The sequence below is a fragment of the Crocuta crocuta genome, unplaced genomic scaffold, assembly GCF_008692635.1.
Source record: "Crocuta crocuta isolate KB4526 unplaced genomic scaffold, BGI_CrCroc_1.0 scaffold152, whole genome shotgun sequence".
Lineage (NCBI taxonomy): Eukaryota > Metazoa > Chordata > Mammalia > Carnivora > Hyaenidae > Crocuta > Crocuta crocuta.
In genome coordinates this window covers 5485094-5494730 of record NW_027528798.1, presented here as the reverse complement: position 1 = coordinate 5494730, position 9637 = coordinate 5485094, and the positions used below count along the sequence as shown (strand labels likewise).

The 9637-nt window shown below is 43.9% G+C and overlaps 1 pseudogene; it reads left to right on the top strand.

Moving 5' to 3' along the window:
- The first annotated feature begins 8626 nt into the window (after positions 1-8626).
- Positions 8627-9212, top strand: LOC144224509 (peroxiredoxin-1 pseudogene; annotated as a pseudogene).
- The last annotated feature ends 425 nt before the right edge of the window (positions 9213-9637 follow it).

Below are 9637 nucleotides of genomic sequence, written 5' to 3'. Positions count from 1 at the left end.
AGCTGGAGCTTTTCTTTTCAATCTGTCCTTTTTTTTTTTTTAATGTTTATTTATTTTGAGAGAGGTAGAGAACGAGAGTGTGAGCGGGAGAAGGGGCAGAGAGAGAGGAAGAGACTCCTAAGCAGGCTCCGAACTGTCAAGCACATAGCCCAGTGTGCTCTCACCAAGCTGGAGACCATGACCCGAGCCCAAATCAAGAGTCGGACATCTGACTAATCAGGTGAGCCACTCAGGTGCCCCTCAATCTGTCTTTCAATGTTGACCTGGAAGAGATCCTTTAAAAATCATCTAAACCTGATATTTGCTAATAACTTTTCTTTAAATGTTTATTTATTTTTGAGAGAGACAGAGACAGAGTGGGAGCCAGGGAGGGGAGACACATAATCCAAAGCAAGCTCCAGGATCAGAGCTGTCAGCACAAAGCCTGACACAGAACTCTGGCTCGTGAACTGCAAGATCATGACTTGAGCCGAAGTTGGACGCTTAACCCACTGAGCCACCCAGGCACCTCTGCAAATAACTTTCAATGTCCCATAGCAAGTCAACATCAAAGTCAAGACTAGAACCTTAGATCTCTGGATCCCCAGATTGGGGCTTTTAACACCACACTCTTGCCACCACTGCCTTCTCTAGAGAATTCTGTCCTTAGTGAAATAATTTTAGAGTAAAAAAAGGAACAGACATGCAAATGGTAGGTCAGATAGTTTCCCTGTCTGACTGCCAGAGGCCAGCCGCATCTGTGTGCTTTGGCTGCCCTGACAAGGACACTGTTTCCCTTCACCCTCCTGAGCATGGTCAGAACTACAAAACTGTGGAGTCAGCCACCCACCAGCTGTAGGACCTTGGGCAAATCGATGCTCTCATCTGTATAAATGGGTTGATGGAAGTTATGCAGGAAAATCACAAAACAGAATACTTGGCACCAGGTAGCAACTGCTCAGTAAATGTTTGGTGTGGTGGTTATTCTTTAGAAATGATCACCCCCATCCCTCTTCCTCATGGGGAAGGCCCTGTTTACAATACGTCACCCAGACCTAAGGGTGAATCTGAGCTCCCTGAGGCTGCTCTCTCAATCTGCAGGAGAGGTGTTGATGCAAACCACAGCACTGTTTGGAATCAGCCCAGTGCCCTTCCCCCACCTGTCCCCTCAGCTGTAATGGTTATCCCCACCTGTCCCCTCAATTGTAATGGGTTTCTGAGCACACGCCCAGCCCATTTGGATTTCTGCATCTTGGCTCTCTTTGCCTCTTAACCCACCAGGAGGCTCTAAGGAAAAGGCTCCAGTATTTCCTTTCCCACTGAGGCTCCTGCCCGACTGTGCATTAAACAAGATAATGGAAATACGGAAAGAGGCGTTACCCCCATGGGACGGCTTGTCCGTTTATTTTTTTTCTCCCAGTTATGTAAAAATACATATTTTATACCATTGCTTGGCCCAGAGAGGCTTTAGGGCTTTGCTTTTCTCCACCCAGCAGGCCCTGGCCTTGTAACTCTGAATCGACTCTTCCATTATACTCTAATAATTCAATAAAAAGGATTTTAGAAAACAGTTAGGGGCAGTGAAGACAGGTCAGCATGATGCTCTCTTCAGACATCTCAGCAAGTCCTTCAAGTTCCAGGGAGCAGTCATGAAGCCCTGTCTGCTCTCAGCTGTCTGGAGTGAGGAGAGGACATGTGGGGGTTGGAAGTGGAGCACTGAGTGACTGTGGCCCTCCGTGAATTGCCTGTTTGCTCTTCCATCAAAAAAGGATGCCTCGGGGCACCTGGGTGGCTCAGTCGGTTAAGTATCCAACTTCGGCTCAGGTCATGATCTCACGGTTCATGGGTTCGAGCCCTGCTTCGGGCTCTGTGCTGACAGCTAGCTCAGAGCCTGGAGCCTGTTTCAGATTCTGTATCTCCCTCTCTCTCTGACCCTCCCTTGCTCACAGTGTCTCTCTCTCTCTCTCAAAAATAAATAAAACATTAAAAATTTTTTTTAAAAAGGATGCCTCATTGTGAGGATGTTGGGCTATGCTGCTGATGGTCTTTGATCTCAGGGTGATGGCGGCCTCCAATTCTCCCTCTGCCACTAGCTGCATAGCATGTCACTTGATCTTTTCCAGTCTCAGTTTCCTCATCCATAAAATGGGGATGCTGACAGCACTTAATTCACAAGATTCTTGTAAGTGCTCTATAAAGTTAGCTATTAGCACTTTTGGCTCACTACATTCCCTTCCCAGTTCGAGGCAAAATTGTGAGCCCCTATGCAGCCTCCCCACCCCACCATTAAAATCTCTTATGCTATCTTTGGCGAAACTTGGAAAACTCTTTCAAACAGGCTGGTTAGTCTTCAACCATCCCAGGGGTCATGTGCATTTTAAAGAGGGCACTTGGGTGTGCTTCTTTCAAAGGGATGAGAACTTTGGAGCCAGTAAACTCTGCCCAGGGTTCTTAAAATGGTGTCTGTGGATGGGCTTCCGGGAGGTCCATGTACCCAACCTTGTACAGGTTGTATCCAACCTTGTCAGTGAAGGTGGTAAGGTCCACTGCGTTCATTAGCTTCTCAATTCAGGGGAACAAAAATCAAAATCTTGGAGTTAGATGTCTCTGAAGGCCAGTCCACTGTTAATGGTGGAATTTCAGGTATCTACAGTGAAAAGAAATGTTGACCAGTGGCCTTGTTGGAGCCACTCCAGGTGGATGACAGACCCTACCGCTGGTGCTTCCTGGGCATCCAACACCGGGATGCCAACTTCCGGTTTCCTTATTGCAGGGTGTGACTCCGAAGAACTTTCATTTCCTGAGCGACCTTGCCACTGATTAGCCAGGAGGCTAATGATTAATTCCTCAGGCAGCCCAGTCCGTTTCATCTCCTGGCAAAGGGGTGGTAATACTGGTACTCAGACTGAGAGGGGCACCCCTTCCCCAAGCCTCTCTGACAGGAGCTTAATCCCCAGCTGGCTAGAGAGGAATCCCAGGGAAATTGAAATTGCTGGGAATTGTTGCCAGATTAAGGGCTCAACACTGTGGGGAGGGGAGGCTTTGTCCTGGGGGCTCCTGGGCCAGCACAGGGGGTGGGTATGGGAGGCGGGTGGGGATTGGAGATCCAGTTATCAGCCTCCTGTTAAAATAATGGTAACTGGTAGGAGTGCCTCCCTTTGCAGCTCAACCACTCATGTCTGCAAAAAACATCTTTATTTCAAACATAAAGTAAAGAAGGTAATATACTGTGTACCCTGTAGAGTATAATGAAACACCACATATCTATCATCCAGGTCCAATAATTATTTTTTGCAATTTTCATATTCTAATTTTCTAATATTCTGAAACCAAATCTTTCATCTTTCACCTCTGCTTTGTTTTTAAAATTAGACTATGTTTTACAGCAATTTTTTAAATAATTAAAAAAATTTTTTCTAATATTTGTTTATTTTTGACAGAACTAACACAAGAAAGGAGAAGGGGAGGAGCACAGAGAGAAGGGGACAGAGGATCTGAAATGAAGCAGGTTCCATGCTGACAGCAGAGAACTCGATGTGGGGCTTGAGCTCACAAACCCTGAGATCATAATCTGAGCTGAAATTGGATGCTTAACTAACTGAGCCACTGAGGAGCCCCTACAGCAGTGTTATGTTTACAGCAGATTTGACGAAGGTACAGAGATTTCCCAAATACTCCTTGACCCCACACATCCATAGCTTCCCCAACAGCCCCCCACGAGTCGTACATTTGTTACAGCTGATGAGCCTATGTTGACACTTATAATCACCCAAACTTTACATTATAATTCTATGAGTTTGAACAAGTGTACAATGACATGTATCCCCCATTATAGTGTCACACAGAGTCACTTCCCTGCCCTAAAAATCACCTGTGCTCAAAACAAAACAAACAAAATCCTCTGTACTCTGCCTGCCTGTTCATCCCTGCCTCCCTGCTAACTTCTGGCAACCATTGATCTTTTTACTGTCTCCATAATTTTGCCTTTTCCAGAATGTCATATAAGTGTTTGGGGGCACAAGTCAGCTCTCCACCCCCAAATGCCATTTTGGCATATTGATTATTTTGAATTATTTAAAAAGACACTCCGACCCTCCTTTGTCTGCCTGCAAGTAGGAAATAAATCTCCCATGTGAAAGGTACCCTCCCTGTACCAGGAGGTTGATAGACATCCATGGGGGAGACACAGAGAGGTGAAGGCCAAGGTAGCTTATACAGATAAACCTTGTTAGTTGTACTCATTTACTACCCCAGCCCAAATTCTGTTTAGAATTTCTTACTAATTGGAGCTCCCAGCCTAAATTTTCTCTATCCTGTCAATTCCTCACAGATTATATTTCTTCATCTAAAATGTATTAAAGCTTCATAGGGGATGCCTGGCCGCTTCAGTCAGAAGAGCTTGCAACTCTTGATCTCTGGGTGTTCAAGCCCCATGTTGGGTGTAAAGATTGCTTAAAATAAATAAATAAAATTTTAAAAGGGGTGCTTGGGTGGCTCAGTGGGTTAAGTGTTCAACTTTGGCTCAGGTCATGATCTCACAGTTTACAAGTTTGAGCCGTGCATCAGGTTCTCTGCTGTCAGCAGAGAGTCTGATTCTGATTGTCCGTCACCCTCTCTCTCCAGTCCCCTATCCCTCTTGTGCTCTCTCTCTCTCTCTCAAAAAAAAAAAAAAAAAAAATTAAATAAACTTAGTGGGGGGACAGCTCTGTAGAAAACAGTACAGAGGTTCCTCAAAGGATTGAAAATAGAATCGGGGCTCTTGGGTGGCTCCGTTGGTTAAGCATCTGACTCTTGATTTCACCTCAGGTCATGATTTCCTGGTCTCCTGATTGTGAGATCATGCTCCATATCAGGCTCACAGCTGAGCATGGAGCCTGTTTGAGATTTTCTCTCTCCCTCTCTCTCTCTGTCAAAATAAATAAATAAACATTTTAAAAAGTAAAAATAAAAATAGAATCACCATATGATGCAGTAATTCCAATACTGGGTATTTACCCAAAGAAAATGAAACATTAATTCAAAATGATAGATGCTCTGCTATGTTTATTGCAGCATTATCTACAATAACCAAATTACAGAAGCATTCCAAGTGTCCATTGATAGAAAAGTGGATAAAGAAGATGTGAGGGGCGCCTGGGTGGCTCAGTCGGTTAAGCGTCTGACTTTGGCTCAGGTCATGATCTCACGGTTCGTGGGTTCGAGCCCCACATCGGGCTCTATGCTGACAGCTAGCTCAGAACCTGGAGCCTGCTTCGGCTTCTGTGTCTCCCTCTCTCTCTGACCCTCCCCTGCTCACTCTGTCTTTCTCTCTCTCTCAGAAATAAAGAAAACATTTAAAAAATATTTAAAAAAAAGATGTGAGATACATATACACAGCAGAATATTATGCAGCCATTAAAAAGAATGTAAACTTTTCATTTGCAACAACATGGATGGATCTAGAGGGTATAATGCTAAATGGAATAAGTCAGAGAAAGACAAATACCTTATAATTTCACTCATCTGTGAAATTTAAGAAACAAGACAAATGAACAAAGGAAAAAAAGACACAAATGAAAAACCAGATTCTTAACTACAAAGAACAAACTAGTGGTTGCCAGAGGGGAGGTGGAAGAGGGGATGGGTGACATATGTGAAGGGATTAAGAGTGCACTTGCCACTGGGGCGCCTGGGTGGCTTAGTCGGTTAAGCGTCCGACTTTCGCTTAGGTCATGATCTCGCGGTTTGTGGGTTCGAGCCCTGCGTCGGGCTCTGTGCTGACAGCCAGCTCAGAGCCTGGAGCCTGTTTCAGTCTGTGACTCCCTCTCTCTCTGACCCTCCCCTGCTCACGCTGTCTCTCTCTCTCTCTCCCCCAGAAAAAAAAAAAAAAAAAAAAAAAAAAAAAAAGAGTGCACTTACCAGGATGAGCACTGGGTAATGTATCGAATTGCTGAATCACTATGTCATACACCTGAAACTAACATAACATTGTATGTCAATTATATCGGAATTAAAATTTAAAAATGCATGAAAGCTGCATGCCTTGATCATTTCTTTGGGTCTCAATTTTATGATTGGGCCTCTATGTGCACGTAATTAAGCTTTTTTTCCTTCTGTTCATCAGACTCAGGGCAATTTTATTCTTAAACCGCTTAGAATTTTGAAGGATAGAGAAAAATTTTCCCTCCCAAACTGTTGAAATTATAAAGTCTGTAGACTTCAGATTGGCTTCCTTTAATTTAATTTTATTATTTTTGGGGCTTCTTTTATTAATATACATTTAAGATTTCTCCATGGCTTTTTGTGGCTTGATAGCTTTTTATTTATTTTTTTTAGCACTGAATAATATTCTACTGTCTGGATGTACCATAATCTATCTATCTACTTACCCTGAAGGACATTTAAGTTGCTTCCAAGTTTTGGCAATTATGAATAAAGCTGCTATAACCATTCATGTGCAGGTTTTTGTGTAGATATAACTTTTCAAGCCCTTTGGGTAAATACCAAGAAGCACAGTTGCTGGAATGTATGGTAAGAATATGTTTAGTTTTGTAAGAAGTTGTCAAACTGGCTCTCAAAGTGCCTTACCGTTTTGTCTCCCACCAGCAGGGTGAACTCTGCTGCTCTACCGTGACACCAGCATGTGGTGTTGTCATGTAGCCATTCTTTTTTTTTAACGTTTATTTATTATTGACACAGAGAGAAACAGAGCATGGGTTGGAGAGGGACAAAGAGAGAGGGAGACACAGAATCCGAAGCAGCCTCCAGGCTCTGAGCTGTCAGCACAGAGCCCTACACGGGGCTTGAACCCACGAGCCATGGGATCATGACCTGAGCCAAAGTCGGATGCTCAACTGACTGAGCTCAACCGTCTGACCCAGACGCCCCAGTCATTTGGCCATTCTAACAGAAGTGTACCTCTGCATTTTATTTTTTAAGTTTATTTATATATTTTGAGAGAGAGAGCACATGCAGAGGAAGGCAGAGAGAGAGGGGAGAGAGAGCATCGCAAGCAGGCTCCTGTGCTGTCAGCGTGGACCCAGGTGTGGGACTCGAACTCATGACCTGTGAGATCATGACCTGAGCCAAAACCAAGAGTCGTACACTTCACCGACGAAGCCACCCAGGCGCCCCTACCTCTGCTTTTAAATTTTTATTTTTGCAGAATACTTTAAATCCCAGATAACATGTCATTTCCTCTATAAATATTTGAGCCTACATCTCTGAGAAAGATATTTTAAAAACATGACCATCATCCTATAATGTAATGGTGCCTAATAAAATTCACAATAATTCCTCAATGTCATCCAATGGCTAGACCATATTTTTAAAAAATGTTTTTAATGTTTTTATTTATTTCTGAGAGAGAGAGAGAGACAGCGTGAGCAGGGGACGGTCATAGAGAGAGGGAGACACAGAATCTGAAGCAGGCTCCAGGCTCTGAGCTAGCTGTCAGCACAGAGCCCGAAGCAGGGCTCAAACCCACGAACCGTGAGATCATGACCTGAGCCGAAGTCAGATGCTTAACCGACTGAGCCACCCAGGAGCCCCATAGGCTGTATTTTTAAAAGTATCTTTTTTTACACAGGGCACCTGGGTGGCTCAGTTGGTTAAGCGTCTGACTTCGGCTCAGGTCATGATCTCATGGTTTGTGGGTTCAAGCCCTGAGTTGGGCTCTGTGCTGACAGCTCAGAGCCTGGAGCCTTTTTCAGATTCTATGTTTCCGTCTCTCTCTGCCCCTCCCCTGCTTGAACTCTATCTCTCTCTCTCAAAAATAAACAAACATTAAAAATAATTATCTTCTTACAATTAGTTCATTTGAATCAGGATCCTGGCAAGAGTCATAGTCCCTTAAGTCTCTCTAAGAGTCTCCCCACCCCTTTTTGTTTAGCTTTTTGAAACATGGCTGCACATATTTAAAGTATCCAATTCGATGAGTTTTGGCATATGTATATACTGTGAAGCCATCAACACCATCAAGATAATAAACAGATCTTCTTTTTTCTAATTTGATATAATCCCATTCTACTTTGATATAATTTTTTTAAGTTTTTTTTTTTCTTTTTTAAGACGTTGGATTATTTGTCCTACTGGATATCCAATGTTTTATATTTGGTCAAATGCATCCTCGCCATGTCATGTAACGTGTCCCTTTATCTTATATGTCACACAAACTGGTCCTCAGATCTAGAGGCTTGATTTGATTCACATTCAATTTTTTAGGCAAAATATTTCAGATGTGGTACTGAGTATTTCCCACAACATCATATCTGGAAGCAAGAAATTGTCTGGTTGGCTCTGTTAGAATACTAAGATTCAGCTAGTGTTACCTGGTCCCCCATTATCAAGTTCCCCATCAGCCTTTTACTTTGTGCTTTTAGCACGTTAGGTGATGGCTGTCCGATCCACAGCTCATTAGGGGAAACAACAAACATTTACTAAGCACTCCCTTGTGCCAGGTACTCTGCTCAGCATTGGGGACACAGAAATAAAGTATGTTTCCTGCCCTCAGGGTGCCTGGTTGGCTCAGCTGGTAGAGCATGCGACTCTTGATCTTGGGATTGTGAGTTGAAGCCCCATGTGTGGTATAGAGATTACTTAAAAAGTTAAGGTGTTTTCTTCCTGACTGGTGTTCGGCGTGTTCTGTCTCACAGCTGCTGATAGCAAGATGTCTTGAGGAAATGCCAAACTTGGGCATCCTGCCCCCAACCTCAAAGCCATGACTGTTATGCCAGATGGCCAGTTCAAAGACATCAGTCTATCTGACTACAAAGGAAAATACATCATGTTCTTCTTTTACCCTCTTGACTTTACCTTTGTGTGCCCCACGGAAACCACTGCTTTCAGTGACAGGGCAGGAGACTGTAAGACACCTGATTGCCAAGTGATTGGTGCTTCTGTGGGTTCTCATTTCTGTCACCTGAAGTGGATCCACACACCCAAGAAACAAGGAGGACTGGGACCCACAAACATTCTCTTGGTATCACACCCCAGGCGTACCGTCACTCAGGACCATGGAGTCTTAGAGGCTGATGAAGGTGTCTCGTTTAGGGGCCTCTTTATCATTGATGGTGAAGGCATCCTCTGGCAGATCACTGTTCAGCTGTTCTGTGGATGAGACTCTGAGAGTAGTTCCAGCCTTCCAGGTTACTCACAAGCATGAGGAAGTACGCCCAGCTGGCTGAAAGCCTGGCAGTGATACCATCGAGCCTGAGGTCCAGAAAAGCAAAGAATGTATCTCAAAGCAGAAGTGAGCACTGGGCCATTTTAGGGCCGGCTGCAGTGGGTGGCCATGAAAACAGAATCTCTTTTGTATTATTGTCATGCTTAAAACACAAGACTTCAGACTCAGTGCAGATGTGGTATGAGACGGGACAGGCCCTTCCTGCAGGGGTTAGGGGGGCCGGACCTTTCTTCCTCTGGAGAGAATGACCTGAGCTGTGCTACAAGGGCAGGCCAACTGATCTGTACAGTAGCGAGGCATCACTTTTGATCTTTTGTCATTTCTTTTAAACTTAAGCTGAGATGATAACATAATAATAATTTTTTTTTTAAATGTGCTCTGCCCTTAAGAAGCTCAGAGGTAATGAGGGATGCAGACAGGTAAACATCACCCGTTTGTTTATTAAATGTTTACTGAATGCTAACTATGTACCAGGCATTGTGCTAAATGCCCGCA